The sequence below is a fragment of the Falco cherrug genome, chromosome 7, assembly GCF_023634085.1.
Source record: "Falco cherrug isolate bFalChe1 chromosome 7, bFalChe1.pri, whole genome shotgun sequence".
Lineage (NCBI taxonomy): Eukaryota > Metazoa > Chordata > Aves > Falconiformes > Falconidae > Falco > Falco cherrug.
The window spans coordinates 46,705,036-46,722,933 of NC_073703.1; the positions used below are offsets into that span (position 1 = coordinate 46,705,036).

The 17,898-nt window shown below is 39.1% G+C and overlaps 1 protein-coding gene across 1 annotated transcript in view; it reads left to right on the plus strand.

Moving 5' to 3' along the window:
* Positions 1 to 200: 200 nt before the first annotated feature.
* The window catches only part of LRRC4C (leucine rich repeat containing 4C), a 538,946-nt gene continuing 521,248 nt past the window's right edge, over positions 201 to 17,898 (plus strand). The window contains exon 1 of the mRNA XM_055717132.1: positions 201 to 822. The gene's annotated coding sequence lies outside the window, so the exon portion shown is untranslated. The remainder of the gene's footprint in view (positions 823 to 17,898) is intronic.

A 17,898-nucleotide genomic window follows, 5' to 3' on the forward strand; every position in this document is an offset into this window, starting at 1 on the left:
GGGTCCTATTTCAGCCGCAAAGAAAACCAGATCGCCCCACGGAAAATGCGTGCACACACATAGACAGACACGCGCGCGCACAGTATGTAGAATGCCTTAAAGAAACTGTAGCTAACCACCTTATTAGTATTCCTCCCTCCTCTGTGTTTCACTTGCAGCAACAGAGGGCTGAGCAAAATGCAGTAGAACAGGGACAGAGACAGAGCTGGCAATCATCTCGGTGCAGGCTGCTGAATGTAGGGGGTGGGGGGGATGCAGCAAAGCAAGATTAATAACCTTGCCATAATCCTGTGCACCCTGGAAGGAGATACCTCTGGTGACTGAGCTGTTCTTGTCTTGATTAATTGGACTGAGTGAATGTGTGGCTGGCAATCCACCTGGTTTGGAGGCGACCCCCTGCTTTTGCTGCTCTCTGAATCCTCTACCCATCTGGGAAGGTAACAGTGAGACGTACCATCTGCAGCACACACAGCAGCTATTGGAGGCTACTACTGACAGTTTGCAGTACAGTTTTTTGGTGAGAGAGAAGCCAGGTATATTGTACGGTAGGATCTTTCTGTGCTTAAGCTACTGAATTTCACAATCTGGTCCTGCAGCAACCCCCTACGCTCCCTTTTCCAATTGCCTTTGAGTTCTGGGCTTACTTTTGGCATAGTCTCCTGGACACATTTTGCTGGGGATGGAAAAGCAGTAAATGGAACCTCAGAAAACTAATTGTTTTGCTTCTGTGCGATTCAAGAAAAAGAAAACCGAAAAGAATCAAATCCAGCTGGAGGAATTTAAATTTCTCTCTGAGAACTTTACGGAGAGACCGGACAAAAGGTAAGTCCAGGGGTTTGTCTACCCCTTCTGTTTCCTTGTTTGTTGCCTGCTTGCTTGCTTGAGCCGGGGAAAAAAAGCTAAAAGATGAGTACTGGGTGCATATGGAGCGTGATATTTGTAAAGTCTGTGCTTGTAATTTATATCTCCTTTTTACTTCCTTTTCTGGTTTGTTTTGGTTTGGGGGTTTTTTTTGGTTGGTTGTTTTTTGTGTGGTGGGTTTTTGGTTTGTTTTTTGGTTGTTTTTTTTTTTTTAAATTTCTTTCCCCCCTGCCATTTGCACGGTAAAAATGCTTGCAAAATACTGATCTATAGTGCTGGAAAATGTTAGTTAAATAGCACTATAAAGCTCCTTTCATTTCAAAGGTATTAGAATTTCTAGGGAGAGAAATATTTTTATTAAACCAACTAAAATATTTGGAAAGTATCTAGAATGGGCAAGACATATAGCTCATACAATATCTTCAATGAAGTCTCCATATTTTCATAAATCTTGCCTAGTTTTTTCTCTGCATTTCAGTCAGCTCTGGAATGATGAATATGTAAGTAAAAAGCTGCTTCTGCTGCTGTTAGCGGAAGTAGAAGGTAACAGAATGGAAATTTGAGGATTTGTGCATCACTTATGTGAAGTTCATCTGGTTTTGTTTTCATTAACCTTTTGAATGCCGCTGCTTTATATTTTTTTTTTTTTCGGCTACAGAATTTGTGAAATATTTAGGGCCAAACAGTACTAACTCATATGGAACGGAGTGCCAATCACAAATGTGTTCTTGTGGGCCCTGAATATTTGGGATGGAGGTGCTACTGAGTACTGAGGTGACCAAAGTAAATGTCTTACCCAGCATGGTTCATGGCACTCTGGTATTTCTGGAGATCTATCAGTCATATGGCTGTGGTGCTACTCTGTGTTTAAACATGATACTTACCATCCCCCTGCACCCCTCCAAACCACCCGCCCCATCACGCCCCCCCCTGCAGTTTCTGCAGGAACACTATGACTGTTGTAGTCTTTATCATCGTCCTATTAAATAACAGAAATAAAATACCATTGCACTGCAATAGAATCGGTGGTCTTGTAGTTGAGCTTTTTTTTTATTGCTGCACAGATAGTACTTAGCATTCCCAAGGAGGTGAGAAAACCATCTGTAAATACATTTCAAAGATGCTTCATTCTCCGAATGGAATGGCTAGGTACTTACTCCTTCTCAATTATATGAATATAAATGACTAATATTGAAGGATATGGTATCTGTTTGAAAGACTGCATAGCTGGTTATTTAGTGTAAAAAGACATGGATTGAAATACAGTTCTACTGAATAATCAGATGTTGAGGAGCTTGCATTTGTATGTATACATGTGTAACATATGTAAAGAAAAGGGAACTTACGTCAGATTTATAAATACAAGGATACATCAAATAGGATCGACCTTTGATCCATTTGGTACAAACAAGTATAATGACCCTTCTTGTAATAGATCCTGTGTTGTAAGGATAGAAACTTAATGAAAAGGCTCTGCTTCAGAGTAATCAAATCTCTTTATGTTATTGCATCCTGTCAGTCAGTCAATTTCCCGCTGGTTTTGCATAATAGCTTTAAAGGGGTATTAAGGAAGAAGGGAGAACTGTTATAGGTGTGTTTTCCCTCATTTTCTGGAAGTGGTGCTCTGTGCTCCATATGCCTTTACATGGTTATGACAAGTCTTTTTCTGGGTAGGATGCAGTTTACCATAGTTTTCCCTCATTCCACTTTGCTTAGGCCCCATCACATGTAGCACATGGATCTATTTCATCAGGCAATGAGCTATGCTCTCTTTTAACTATGGGGAACAGTCTGTGTGTAATGACTGCTATATATATATAAAAAAAAAAAAGTGGTGGAGGGGAGCATGGAGAAATGACAGCTCATGATTTTTAGTGCCTTACACTGGTGTTAGAATTGAAGTATGTAATGAGACCATTAAAGCAGAGACATTGACTGGATGAAAGCAGGGGTGAAATGTTCTGCCTGGAGATGAAACAACTTTCATGTTCTGGGGAAAAAGACGACACGTTTGCTCTGCTAGTATTTCAACATATTCTGATGTGTAGGATATAATTTAGTAATGTTGCCCTAAACAGAGTGGGAGGGCAGTCGCCTGTATGGTGGGAAAGAAAGATGTCGCTGCTCTCTTTATGGTGTCCAGATGTTATCAATCATCTGGTGCTGTTGATCACCAACCCTATAGAAGTGGGACTCGTGAATTTTTTTTGCATGTACTGTTACCTCCTTATATACTGCAGACTAAAGAAAATTGTGGTTATTTTACATTTTAACAGAATCACTGAAGAGGACATCTCGTGCTTCCCAACCCTACCTAAATATTTTTGTTGGTTATATAGACCTTGATTACAACTGTTCCTGGGTTTCAATTTCGACTTCCTAATTACACTGTCATATTTGCTCTTTTTTGGTTTTGTTTGTACAACTTATACACAATATTGTTTATAACATAACATTTTATATCACTGTATCAATTTTGGTTTCTAGCACCCTTGCTGTTACTCTGGCAAGAATGGAAATGGATAATAGTGCTAGCAGGTTTTATGTGGAAACAGGCTTTAGTACCAGTTGGACCATGTGTTTCGTTTTTTTTTTTAATATTCAGTTAAAAACCTGTGAAAAAGTTAAGTGTTTCAGTGGCCCTTCCATTCTAATTGCATTTTGCCCCGCATATGCATTCAGCTTCACCTAATGCAGCAAATGCTTTTTCGGTAAAGTTTGGGTGCTTGTATGAGCTCAATCCACTATGCTCCTACATCTTGCTGAAAGACGAAGGAAAGGCCTGCACAGGTCTTGCAGTGAGTGTATCATAGGTAAAGTCTCTCAGCAGGAATATGGGTACAATGAGATTCTCATGAGCTGAATTATCCAAATGTTGTTTTAAGAATAAGTGGAAGAGAAAGAACACTGAAATTTCTTACTCACTTAGTTCCTGTTAATTGATCAGCTTCCTTTTCTCATTGCCAAAGTCAGCCAACCAGGCACTAAGCTTCTCCAACACAGAAACATGCACTCCTAAGACCCAGGGTACTTTACACACGAATTTCTCCTTCCTTCTGAAACCAGCTGGGCTGACAACTGGTAAGTCAATCTTGGAGCTCTGCAGCAGCATGCAAGCAAGGGGAGGATGGGAGAAAGATGTACCAGCAGTTCCAGGACTTGAACCAAAAGAACAAGCTCTGTGGGATGGCAGAACATGTAGTTTTGATTGTTGACTCATCGTGTTGGTCTGCAATAACAAACATCTTATACTAACATGATGACACTGGGCCTGCCTTTGAAATAAGGAGCCAGAAAAGAGTAGTTTATCAGTAAATGCACACTGCTAATGAATGTGTACTTCTCTAATGACAAATGGTACAATCACTGGAAATTCCTATGGGTAGAGTTAGTGTTCTTAAATATTATTATTTTAAGAGAATTAGCTAAAAGTAAATTTTACTTACTAATACTTAAGAAAACAAATGAAGTTAGAAATATATCCTTTCAGCTAACAAGTCAGTTGAGTGCACTAAATTGCTTCTCCCCTTCCTCCCCCCTCTCCCCGTTCTCTTTTCCATTTCTTTTAATTCCGTGGCAAAGAATAAGGTTTTGGGATGAAGAAGACTCAGAACCCATAATTCCAGTTCCTGGGCTATCAAACAATGATACTAAATAAATTCAAAACTCATAAACAGCACATTAAAAGGAATTAATTTTCTGCTTTCAGTACTCCTAGTTGGAAGTGTGGAAATGAAGTTTGTTTTGGAGATTGTTTAATTTCTTAGCTTTTCAAAAGGACAGTTAATCAGGTTGTTTAGGGAAGACAGCTTTTGTGGTGCTGTTATTTGGCCTTTCACAGATCAAGGTAGCCAAGAATGCATGTTTTAGCAGCAAGAGTTCCTTATGTTTTTAAAAAAATAAATGCAAAATGTCGTGTATTTTTGTTGAGATGTATAACAAAAAAAACCATGAGAAAATACTGACTTAGACATGGTAGCTTTCAGGAATGGTCCAAAAGGAGAGTGGTGAGAGCATGGTATACATGTGCAGGTATCTGCTTCTAGAGGCTGTTACTGTTCAGGTTGGTAACATAGTGAGACTGATGTTCTCAAAGTTAAGATTCAAATGCTCAAATTGTATGCTGAATTTTCTACAGCTATTTCATATTCCTGAGGAGGAAATTTACTGTTGCTGTATTCTCAAAATCTGCAAGATGCTGCCATGTAAGAGTTTTTGCTGCCAAACTTGGAGTGGTTATGTAAGGTAGAATCCTATTCATCCTGGAGGAGGGTGGTGGGCAGAGATTTCTTCAGAAACTGGAGACTTTCTCAGAACATATACTGCAGAGGCAGAATTGTAGCAAGGAATCCAGGTCTCTTCCTGGTGTGTTGAAGAAACCTTCTGTATGGACAATAATTATTTTGTAATTTGCCAAAGTTTCTTTACTCAACTGACCATCAATGGTAGGTATTCTGTTTGTACTTTGTGCATTGCAAAGGGTAGCAGCAACATCAGTATAAAACAAAAACATGCTTAAAGGAAGCTCATAACTGCAGATCTAAAGGGCTTGTGTTGCTGCATTATTGACATAGTTTTTAAGCTTGCAACCCATGGCAGGGAAATTTTCCATGAGGCCCATTATTCTAACCTGTTTGGTAATTTGAGATGTTATTTTGGTAGGTTAAATTTATGTCAAGTGCTCATGAAGTCCAGCAGGTGCTAGTAATTACAGATTGTCAATTGCAGTCCTGTTGTTCATCCTGTTTACAAGAGTAAGAACAGGGTTATAGCCTTCTCTGTTTAGTTCCTTTGAAATGCCTGTATCTTTACTTCATACCAGTTCAGCTAAGTGAGGTGGAAGGCCAGTAACTATTTTTGCAAATATTTGCTTAATTTGATTTAACTCCCTGTGGGAGCAGAAGAGTCTTCCCCTTTCTATAGTTCAGTCATAGAAGAAAATCTTATCATTGCAACATTGGGCTATCAAGTAGTGGACATATTTTCCATACAATCTTGGTTTTCTTTTTCTAATTTGTCTACTAGTATATAATCTTTACTGTCTTTTCTGCAGTCCCAGAAAGAAGTTGGCAAATGAGAAAGAAAAGCAACACTGCACTATATATGTGGTGGATCGCCAGTTTATTAAACCATAAAAACATCATTTTGGTATTATTAGGTAAAACTAAGCTAGGACTGGCACTCCTTTGGCTGTGTGATTCCCACCGCCCTCACTCCCTGCCTTGTTCATCAGTTAAGCACTGCTGAAAGCATCATGCGGCTTCTAGTTGAAGGGACAAAGAGAAGGTGAATGTTGTGCAATTAGGCCTTTCTACAGAGATTTTCTCACTGAGGCTGTGTTTGTTTCAATCTGGTTTTATTTATAGGCTTTTCTCTGGATCTACTCACTCTAACAACTGTGCATTTAATGTAAACTTATAAATCTTCACCATACCCTCAGTTATTTCAGGAAGAAAATGAGGCACTTCGAAGCTAAATGATCTACCTACTTAAAACCTGCAAGAGTACCCACTTTCTGGAAAGCAGAAGATGCAATAGTAAAAATTGTTGAGAAAATAGTGGAATGGGTGAACCTAGAGTAGGAAGGAAAAATAGAGCAGAGATTACCCTAAAGACAAAAGTAGTTTCATACTCTTGTAAGGGTACAAGCAGGTATTGCATTGTACAGGCTACACGTGGAAGAAAATTTTACTTTTGCATGCAGTGAAAGTGTATTTTGGCAGTTTGGGTGGGGGAAAACAGGTAATAGAATATTCTAAGCATCTTGAGCATATGCTTCAGAAATGCCACTTAATCAGGTCCCAAGTCTGCATTTTAATTTGAGCAAGAGTAGGCAGAGCAAGGCTAATAACAGGAATGGTGTTACTGAAACTGCATAAAGGATTTGGGTCTCTCTTGAAAAAGCTTTGAAAACTTAAGAAGCCTTGGATTTTGACTGAAATTTGAGCTTCAGTTCCTTAAACAAAAGAATATATATTAAGAATAACTGGGAGTACTGCCTCACCACAGACTATTCAATTACTGTATTGCAATGGGTTTGTAAATATTAATTAAGTAATGTTCAAATGCAATCATTCCTCAGGTGGAATTGCAATCTGGTTCTGAAAACAAATTAGATGGGAGACAGACATAGTTTAGATCACATTTAGGCAAAAGGAGTATGTGAACTGGAGAAGGGTGCATGCCCAGGAAAACAAGAGTTTGTTTAGTTAGAAGTTTATATGGGTATGTGCTGAACTTGAGTTTAGATGAGGTTGTTGGGGGAATTATGGGAGTGCTGGGTTTGTGATAGTTGATATTTGGATCAGCTGAATTCAGGGAGTCTGAAGCAAATTGAGGCATGCAGAAGAGGTAATTTAATATGTAGGTATGCAAGAACCTAAGAATCCAGAGATAATATTCAAATTAAATGACTGATGCATTGAAAATTTGTATCTTAAAGGAAATATAAAGTAATTTAACTAAATGAGTAGGCATTTTAGTTCATTTCTGGAAAACCAGTACTGTGATTTCTGGAGTTCAGGAGCGAGACCTTAGAATATTTACCTGTGGCAATTTTTATGTAAACATCCACATGTCTTCCAATGAAAAATGTAAGTCAAAACTGTGTAAGCTTTGAAGATTTTTAGTGACTAAAAATTGTGAATTACTTTATATTATTGCCTCTAGAATATGCAAAGGAGTTTGGCTGATTTAATGTGTGGCTAGATTAATGTAACCTGGTTGTCAGGTAGTAAATACCATGCATTTTCTTTATGTGCTTCAGGTTTCATATCATGCCTGATCCATGTTTCTTTTGCCTCTGAAATATCAGTGGATGCTTGCAGTAGAGTGGGCCATAGGTAGCAGAGCTGCTCAGTGCCACCTCTTGTTTTCCTGTGACCTACAGCAAAGTATCTGTAATATTCACTGGAGAACAAAGTGGCCTCAGGGGTGCAAGGACTGCCTTAGTCCTGCCCCACAATTACCATGCGTTTTAGCTGAGTAGTAAGGGAGAGACTGTATAGCCTGACTTGTTAGCTTTCCTTTTTCCTCCTTTGTCATCGATATTCAGGGCTTGCTGTAGTAACCTGATGCCCTCCTTTTACAGAAGTCACAACCCTTTCAAACCACAAAAGATCCCTTCAAACTGGGATTCCCTTGACAATCAGCTTTATAGTTTAAGCGGCTTTACGCAATACTGAAAACAGTGACAGCTGAGAGAGGTAACTAGGAGGCTTCTTATATTACAAATACTTGGATGGGAATGTGTGCTTAAGGGTCTTAAGCTGCCTAAAAGAGTCTCTTAATCTGCCTTAATTCTTCTTATTTTATTCTTTTTCTGAAGGAGGCGGAGACACAAGATCTTTCCTTTCATTTAGATGAATAGAGAAGTTCCACACCTGTCTCCAGATAGATCAACTGCATTCTGTAGTGTGCAGGCTTGGGATACCACTTTCTAACGCATGAATCGTCAAAAGTCAGGGATTACTGCTTTAGATTTGTCCTATTTTGAGGGATGCATCTCTGCATTTCTACCTACATCTGAGCTTTTTTCCTCTCAAGGGGAATATTTGCCACCAGGCAAGTGGTGTTAATTATGTTGCTTTCCTGTATGGGAAGTATTAGATTAGGAGTTTAGAAAGAGAAGGTGGAATTTCCTTGATCCCACCAGTTCCTTCTTGTGAAGACTTAGATGAAACTTTCCAAGAACATTAGCTTTAATATTTTCTATTTATGAAGCACCTCATTTAACATATGGAATGTGTATGTTCTACTAGAGATGGTTACAGAATATGGAAAGACAAAGGAAACTTAGTAAAAGGTCTGTCCAAAATACATATATTTGTGGTGGTGTCACCGAAAACCATAAAAGGAAAACTGCAAACCAAATGATAGTTTGGAAAGCTGACAGTTAGTTTACTGCAGCACTGGGCGCATGGGCGATCTTTCCTCCTAACATGCACACCAAGCTACTCGAGGGTACACATTATATACAGTAGAGTACTTGCATATTCATGTACATTACATATTCATTTTCATGCACGCACAGGATTGGTTACAAGTTTATTGCTTCTAGCGCAAATTAGTGATTGCAACACCTCATCAGCTTCTCTCCTCTTGCTGCCAGAACTTCTTCATTTGGAGACTTCTTTCTGCAGAATTTACATAACAATGTTCTTATCGTTATCTCTTCTTTGTTTCCCCAAGATTGACTCCCTTAATTAAAAGTCCTTTCAGTCATCAGTTTTGTTGATTTGAGATGGGGGGTACTTAAGCATTAACGACTTGAGGGTGGGTCAGCTTGACCTAAGCTTTGTGCACATCCTTGTTTAACTAAGTCAGTTTAGTAACTGGGGAGTTCAGGCAACAATCTAATTTGCCATTTGAAAGCAAAGCTTTGCTGTGAATCGTGAGCGTTTCAGTGATTATTCTACCTGGAACTTTATGGAAGCTTTTGAGGTCTAGCATTGGATAAGCCTAACTTATTTCATCATCTCTTATCTGTCTGTGACATACATCTACATCTTTGTCTCTGGCTAAGGATAAGCCACTTCGAAGTCTTTCTGGTGTTGCCAGAAACAGGCTTTTCCACCAGCATCTTTCTCTATACACTTTTGGAAATGGGAAGGGAAACTTCAGGAGAAAAATGTTACAAAGTGATGATCTTGAGAATGCAGAGGAAATAGGAATGGATGAAGCTACTACTCTGATATTCATAAACGTTTACTTTGATAGTGGAAGTGAGTTTTGTATTATGTTGAGGGAGGAGAAAGTGCATTTTGGAAAGTTCACAGATTTAGAAAAATAATACTCGAGAAAATACCACATATTTTAAAATGTGACATACTTATTTCCTAAGGTTCTTTGTCCAGGTTAAATGTCTATTGTACAATGAGTGTGCTCTTTTTTTTTTAATAGGAAACTGTGCCTGAGATTTTAACACTTAAATTCTTTTACTTCTGAATATTGCTGATAGTTCCGTGTTGTTTAACTGTAATTGGTGTACTAGAAGGCTGCTTTCATGATCTTGTCCAGGCCCTCAGGCCACAGAAATCAGTAGGTAGTTTCAATCAGGATGTCAGTTGATGAGAATAAGCATTTGGCCTCCAGTTGTTGTTCTACATATTATTGTCTAAATAGTACTTTTCAAATGTAGGTGCATTTCTGCAATCACTTCGGGCTTAGGCGTGTTTAATTATTTAAGCCTAGTAGTAAGCACTACAAGAAGCAGTGGAGGAAAGGTCACTGGATGAAGAAGCATTTCTTCTACAAAAGACTCTGTTGCATGTGATTTTAGTAGGATAACACAGACACTAGAAAACATTAAGAATTTAAGGTTATACAGGCCTTATGCCATTGTTAGTAATGGGACTGAAAATTGCACTGTTAGTGTAATACTGTGATTTTTTTTTTATAATATTACAAAGGAAAGGAAATGCTGCAATTGTTTCAGTTTCTAAAACGAATTATGAATACACTCCTAATTTTTATGGAAACTGTCGTCTTAAAAGGTAATACCTCTTAAACATATAATACAGTTGGAAAGAGCAAAAAGCTATCATGGCTATATTAAAAATGCTTTGGGCAAGACTACTAGTGTAGAACTATGGTGGTTTGGGTGGTTTTAACATCACGCCTTCAAGTCTGCTACTTGAGATCTAGTGTTTTCCTTGTTTCCTGTAGTTCTCTAGAGTCTCAATTTTATTTTTATGCCTTGAGGTTAATACTGAGAAGTTGTGTGGATGATAGGAAATTAAACTAATGCATTTTGCCCTTGGTTTTGCCCCATATTGGAAGTTGTTGTGGAATACCATTCTTTACATAGACTTGTCTCCCAATAAAGGAAAAAATACACCTAACCAATACTCTTCTTGTCCTGCTCACTGAACCCCAATAGAATAGTCAATATGCACTGCCTTTAAATTAGGGTAATGTTTTGACCCTTTTGGGGGGAGCAGGCTCTTTTTCTGTGCTTGTTGACATTATGGAGATTCAGGTAGCTGTGATTAGAAGAACAGTCTTGTATTTGATCTACTATAACAATATGCAGCTACTCTGTGATCTGTCTTACTTGCTTTTGCTTTCTGTATGACCTGTTTTCCTGTAGGGTAAAGAATGTATAGATTTATATACTGTATGGGCTACTAAAACTGTTATTGAGCTATTGCATTAAACTGGTAAATTGGTCCCCCAATGCATGGCTACTGCCCCTCAGGACAGAAATGAGAAGCTTCCCTGACACCACCTTGTGTACTGACACGTGCTATTTCTGATTAACTTGCTTTCTCTGTGTTACAGTAACAAATATCTTTAATGGCATTTCATTATACATACAATGTCCTGAGTTTCATAAGATGAAGAAATGCTTTTACTTGCTTGGGCTTTCAGTCTCTGCTTGCAGGCACTCGGCAAACAGTAATAATTTTTTAAAATTTATTGTTGAATGGCTATTAAAATTCAGTCATTTCATGAGATAAAGTAATATTTGCCTTCTGAGATCGTACTATTTAACTTGGCAGAACTGGAACAAAACAGGATGCACCATCAATTCAATGCAGTAAGGGTCAAGGCTGTGGTTCAGATATATGTTCTTTTGCTACCTGTGACCTTTTAAAGGCAAAATTATTATATTAAGCTGCTCCTCCACAGGCAGGACTGAGGATCAGAACACTGGTGTTGCTTTGCCTTCTGCATTACCTTTAGTGGCCAAATGTGTTTAAAATTATACTGCAGTAGTGCAAGACAGAGAGGACAGAGAAATGGATCACACTGGAGATGCCTACATCTGTACTGGCTGCACCGAGCCCTGGATAAAACTGATGCAACTGCCGTGATGTTGGATGAGAGGGCAATAAAGGTGGATCACAGTGTCAAGATAGCGGGCAGCCTTCATGTAATTTTAGGGTATAAGGAGGAACTAGACTACTAGCAAGGTTATTTTGGTTTTGTTTCTAAACATTGGCATTGTTAATTCATTCTTTTTCTTTGCTTGCTTGCTTTTGCTGTGCTGGTAAGGATGGAGATGAAATATGCAAGCAACTTCTGACTCATTCTATTCTACACCAGCTGGTCAAAGAATAATTTGAGAAGCATTAAACAAGAGCTGAGTCACTAAACCAACCATGAAGTTTTGACGTGCTGTTTTGGAGGTTATGTCTTACTTTCCATTGTTTTGCACAGCCTGTGGCGTGAAGCTCCAGTCATAGTCTGTACTGCAGCTTGCATTAACACATAATGTTACAAATCATGCTCTGGAATTGAGAGGTAGGTTGTGTTTCCCTCAAAGGTAGAAACAACAAAAGCAGAACTGTGGGATCAGTTTGAGTAATAGAGATGAATATTACAAAACCCATGCTGGTGGTGTGCTGCTTCAATTGCTCTGTAGCTGTGTAAGCAAACCAGAGGACTGACACTGCTCTCTGAGGACACTGACATGTAAAACTCAGAATAGTTGGACCTTGCAGGAGCATTGGGGCTTAGAGACCCTCCAGCAGTCCAGCCAGCTGATCCCAGCAAGGGATCTACTTGCAGTGTTTAGTAAAATAACCCCTGTAGCAAGAGTTTTAAAGAGGTAAGGCTATGGTACGTCAACCTGCAGTCGTGCATTTAGAGGAGCCTATGTTCCCTGAAGATGATCCATATGGCATTTAATGGATATGGAGATTATAGGCTTCCATCAAAAAGTAATAGGACTACATGGTGATTACTCTTAAATTTATGGAACATAATAAAACATTAATCTAGCATTTTCCTGTAGGACTTGTTGAACTACACCATAGCATTTAATGTTTGGGATGTAATTTTCTATTGAACTTGGTGGGAGGATCCAAAAATAGAAAACTGATTACAAAGCAGGTTATGGTTTTTTTTCCCTTTTGTATATATTCCTTACAGAGCAAGTATATTTACATTTAAGTTTTTGTGTGGAGTGAAGCACAGAAGAACAGTATAACTTTTTGCCCTGTCACTTCTGTTGTGGTACAGAGGATACATTTAAAACATTAAGTTAACTTGCTGTTAACATTATATTTAAGGCTCATCTACATTAGGTAAAACGAGTATCACATAATCAGGAGAGATTGTTCGTAAGCGTGTGAAATAGGAAAGGAAGGTTCATAAAGATGGTAGCTTTGACTTCTATTTATGGAAGCCACCATCTTAATGCCAAAGCTATTTAAAGTTTTCAGTTCTCAGGCACAATAGAGGCAACATTGAAACAGCGTATACATTCAGTAGTATGTATATACTCTTTCTTTATAAAGTTTTAAAATAAAAAAAAAAAAATCCAAATCAGAACAAGATGAAGAAGCACCAGATCCTTCAAGATCGCTCCTACTATCCTCTGTGTGAATCTAACTACAGTTTAAATAATACATTTACTAACATTTTAGTCTTGTTATGATGTTCTGTCACTGTCAGAACAAGGTTGTGTTGTCTATCAAAATAGTTTGGGCTGCTTTGCTTTATGAAATAATTTGAGTTGAATTCACATTTTGATCTCAGATCTTCATAAATACAGATACTGCTCTTGTCATTGTTCTCTTAATGCTGCATGATGCTAACTTTTCCAGACTTTGGTCAGGGGGTAGCACAATATTTATTTAGAAATGCATTCCTGTTCTCATGTCTACAGGTGGAAATAATGTACATGTGTGCGCACACACCTATTTCTTCAGAAGGTTCAAGTGCCTCTGTCATACTCATTTCTGCTACAACAGAAGCAAATTTTTCTGTTCAGAACATTAAAACTTCTTGTACTTGCAAGGTGAACAACTATCAGAATTTTTTTAGATGACTTTTTTGCTTTTCCTGCAGTCTGTGGAACGAATCATCAAATGTATTGGGTTGAAAGGGACATTAAAGACCATATAGTTCAAATCCCCCTGCCATGGGCAGGGACACCTTCCACCAGACCAGGTTGCTCAAAGCCCCGTCCAGCCTGGCCTGGAACACTGCCAGGGATGGGGCATCCACAGCTTCTCTGGGCAGCCTGTTCTAGTGTCTCACCACCTTCACAGTAAAGAATTTCTTCCTAATTTCTAAAGTTACCCTCTTCCAGTTTAAAGCCATTGTCCTTTGTCCTACCACTACAGGCTCTACTAAAAAATTGTCCCCATCTTTCTTATAAGCCCCCTTTGGGTACTGGAAGGCTGCTATGAAGTCTCCATGGAGCCTTCTCTTCAAGGTCAAGTTTCAACTGAAGAGTTGGAACAGGTGTTTCTCCTTCCTCCCATCTTGTCTATAAAAATTAGTTGCAAGTTTTTCTTCCTATAGCCCCTTGCCTCCTTTCCTGTAGGAGCAGATCTGCATGGTGTTTCCTCTGGCAAGTCTTTTTGAAAGATTGTATCTGGAGCCAAGCATTGAAAGTCTATTTCAGTGAGCCCTATCTCTACTTTAAATCTTACAAGTTCTTGCCTTTGCCATTTTTTCTGGACTCCTTACTGCGTTTTATCATGATTGAAAGCAGACAGTTTAAAAATCAGTTTGTTTTCTTCATGACCTGGAACTGCTTTATGCATAGTCCTTAAAGAAGCGTAATTTCTAAATTCAATTTATCGTGGTGCAGCATAGGCCTTGGGAATGTGAAGCACTGGTTCAGCATGGTGTCCCACACCCAGTTGCAACTTGAAGGGGAATGGAGTGGGGTAAGGAGCCCCAAGGGGGATAGGGTGTTGGCTGCTGGACTGAGGGGAGAGGTGGGAAGGAGAAGAGAGGCTCCCGGGCAGCCCTGCTGGGATTTCAACAGAAATCTAGTAACACGAGTGGGTTCATATTTTCCCTTGGGTGAGAAATGGGGTGGTAGCTTGCCTTCACACCCAGAGTAGGAAAAGCTGGCTGGGAATGAAGCTGTGAAGAGATTCCACAGGCCTGCCGGTCACTTGGCAAGCCTTTCTGATGCTTCTCAGGGAGCAGACTGACTGGAAGAGAGCAAGAGGCAGGATTCCGCCTGGTCATGGAGCTGAGCCGTGGCACTGGAGGTGGCAGAGGCACGTGGGGTTCACACTGCTGAGAATGAAGTCGGAACCTGGTCTTTGCCGGTGTGGTGTGTACACAACGGCAAGGAAAGAGGAGGGGGTGTGAGTGAGGAGGGAAGGCTGACGGGTTTTGTGGAAGGTGTCCCTGCCCGGGGCAGGGCGTTGGAGTAGATGATTTTTAGAGGTCCCTTCGAACCCCAACCGTTCTGTGACCGGTGTGGGCGCAGGTGCCGTGCTCGGCGCTGGGCACTAGGGGGTGCTGTGGGGCCGCTCCCTTCCCCGCGGCCGGGCAGGGCTGGGCTCCTGCCGACACCTCCGGACTCTGCCGGGCTGGCCTCGTTGCGGCAGAGCTCCTCTAAGAAGACATGAGGCAGGGGTTCTGACAACTCTTTCATTAGCTGCAAGTACTGGTGTGGCTTAGTATGCTTACAGGGAAGTACATCAATCCAATAAAAATGAGGTAAAATGTGTTTCTTACCCCTCCCAATCCCCCCCTCTCCCGTTTTCTCATACAATAACTTTTCCTGATACAGAAATTTAATTCTGTTATTACCCAGTTCTGACCTAAGAAGATGGCTAACGTTTAGGGTTTGAAATACACCCTTAGGAAGAGATGTTGATAAAAATAACAGTTGAATCAGTTCACCGAGTAGGGGAAGGAATTGAGCAGCAGAACAGTAATCTTAAGCTTATTTCAGACACTGAAGAGTCAAAAAACCAGGCCTCAATCCTTAGAGAAAGTGTTAGGAGGCTTTTGTTTGTGGTGTATCAGTTTTGATTGCTCTGATCTTTTTTTGCGTGCCTGTTACTGGACTGATGAATGTGGATTGTCCCTAAGCCATCTCTGCCCCCCAGAGGTTCCTGTTTAAGGTACCTGGTTCCATGAAGGAGACTAACACAATCTTGAAAGTATAACCTGTGCTCCTTATTCACACCTTGGAAAAATGAAAATTTTTTCAATTATAAAACAAATCTGTTTTGTAGATGGGAGAACACAGAATGCCCTACCTTCCCTTTTTATTTTTTCCTCTGATTTTTTTTCTGTACTGTTTCCTCCACCACAGGGTCCTTTTGCCAGGTTGGATTTGGTTAGTGTGGAATGTTAGAAAGTAAATGACACTATTTTGGATCTACAAAGTGCTTTTCAAAACAGTGTCTTGTTTAGTTTCTAGATGCACAGTGAATATTCCCCCTTGAGAGAAAAAGTCTAGCTGGCTGCTTTATGCTAGAATAGCTAGTAGACTTAGTTCTTTAGGAATCAGAGTAAACTCCCATTGATACAAGTATCAAATGTTCAGAACTCTTGTTTCATAATTCTTGTGGATTTTGGTGTGTATAATCACGTTACTTTTACCTGGGTCATGTCTTTTAAGGTGGTTCTTCTGTCATAATGTCTTAAAGTTGCAAGACCTGAAATCATCAGTTCTATCCTTAATAAAAGCTCTTCAGCAAAGGGCTAAATGTTGTGCAGATTCCACAGCTGTAAAATATTGAAGTTTTTTTTATCTCAGTTCAAAACTGGCCCACCTAGAAGTTATGACTATAAAAATGAAACATCATGTCTCTATGAGATGTCCAGTCATGTCTAGTCTCTAATGATTTGGAAAGTGCTGACATATCTGTAGTGTACTTCACTAACAGTATAACAGATTATGTGACTGAATTTGAATAACTGTTATCTTTGTTTTTGTGTTAATCAATCTGACTTTTGAAATATGTTATTTTATTATTCTTGCCTGTCATGTAGAACTGCTTTTGCAGTAGGAAATTCAGAGGCTTGATTTAGATGAACCAAGTGATTTCATAAGTCATTAATACTTATGAATCCAGCAGTATAAAAAAAACAACCAACCCACACCACTACTTCTTTTAATGTAAGCATGATTAATTTTAGACTTAACCTGGAAATATATTCTTCCTTGTCCCCCGCTTTAAAAATAAATAAAAAAATTAATAAATAAAATCTGTATCTGTAAAATGGAAGTGTCCGTGAAGTTTTATAAGCTTAGAGAGAGAATAGTTCTTGAAGTCTTTCAGGACTGCCTTGAAAAGCCTTATAGAAACGGGACTATTTTTCTTCTGGATTTCTTTCAACTATCAGAATTTCTTTGAGAACCACCAGCCTTTGCTTTTCTGAAAACACATTACTCCTTGTGGCAGCTGCTTAAATGGCAGCTGATGCCAGGATTTTATATGTATATGAAAGGCCATGGTACAAATCAAAACCATATGCATAGAGGACCATAATACATCTGTTACTGGAAATGAGATGCGTTAACATGATGGAAATGATCCGAATTCTAATATATGCATAGGAAAGGGGGGAAGATGTGTGCTCGTAGTAAGGCATGCTAAAGATGTATCTTTTAAAGCATTTTATAACCATTTAAAAATGTTATTTTTGTCATCCTTGTGGAAAAAAAACAACTGTTCACTTTCCAGATGGAAAATAATTTCAAGATATTGGCAATTCTGGTTTGTGTTGGGGTAACACTTAGAGTTCCTTGCTCCTAAGCTAACATGCACCCATTCATTATGTTTTCATAAGGGTTAAGCATCTTGGACATACCAGGTATCCTGTGAACTAGAGGTCCGGTGCAACACTGAGTATTTCAGTTAACTGGATAGTATAAATGCCCCTTCAGGAAAATCCTTCTGCATATTTAAATTGTGCATGTAAAAAAAAACTTGTAATGAAATGTGCCATAGTTTACCTCTGCATCTTGAGTTAAGGTATTTCTTTGTTTAGGATGTTTAATAGGCTATCACCTAGGAAATTACTTCCATATAACTCTTTAAAGGACTGAAACAGAGGTGTGAATTAGAAAAAAAAAAATTAAAACATCACAGTATCTTCTCGGGTTTTTTCTTTAGCTGTAAAGAGAGTAATACTAGTGTTTGAAAGATGCACTTTGCAGCACTGTAATTGATCCTTTCTCCTGCTTGGAACTGGGGCCTTTATTAATAGATTGTGGAGTTGGCAGTAATTTTAGCGTTTTTTTGGAAACAGTTATTTACTTCCACTTCTATCTCGCTTTCTTTTCTTATCTGCATAAACTTTGTCCTTTTCTGGCAAGAA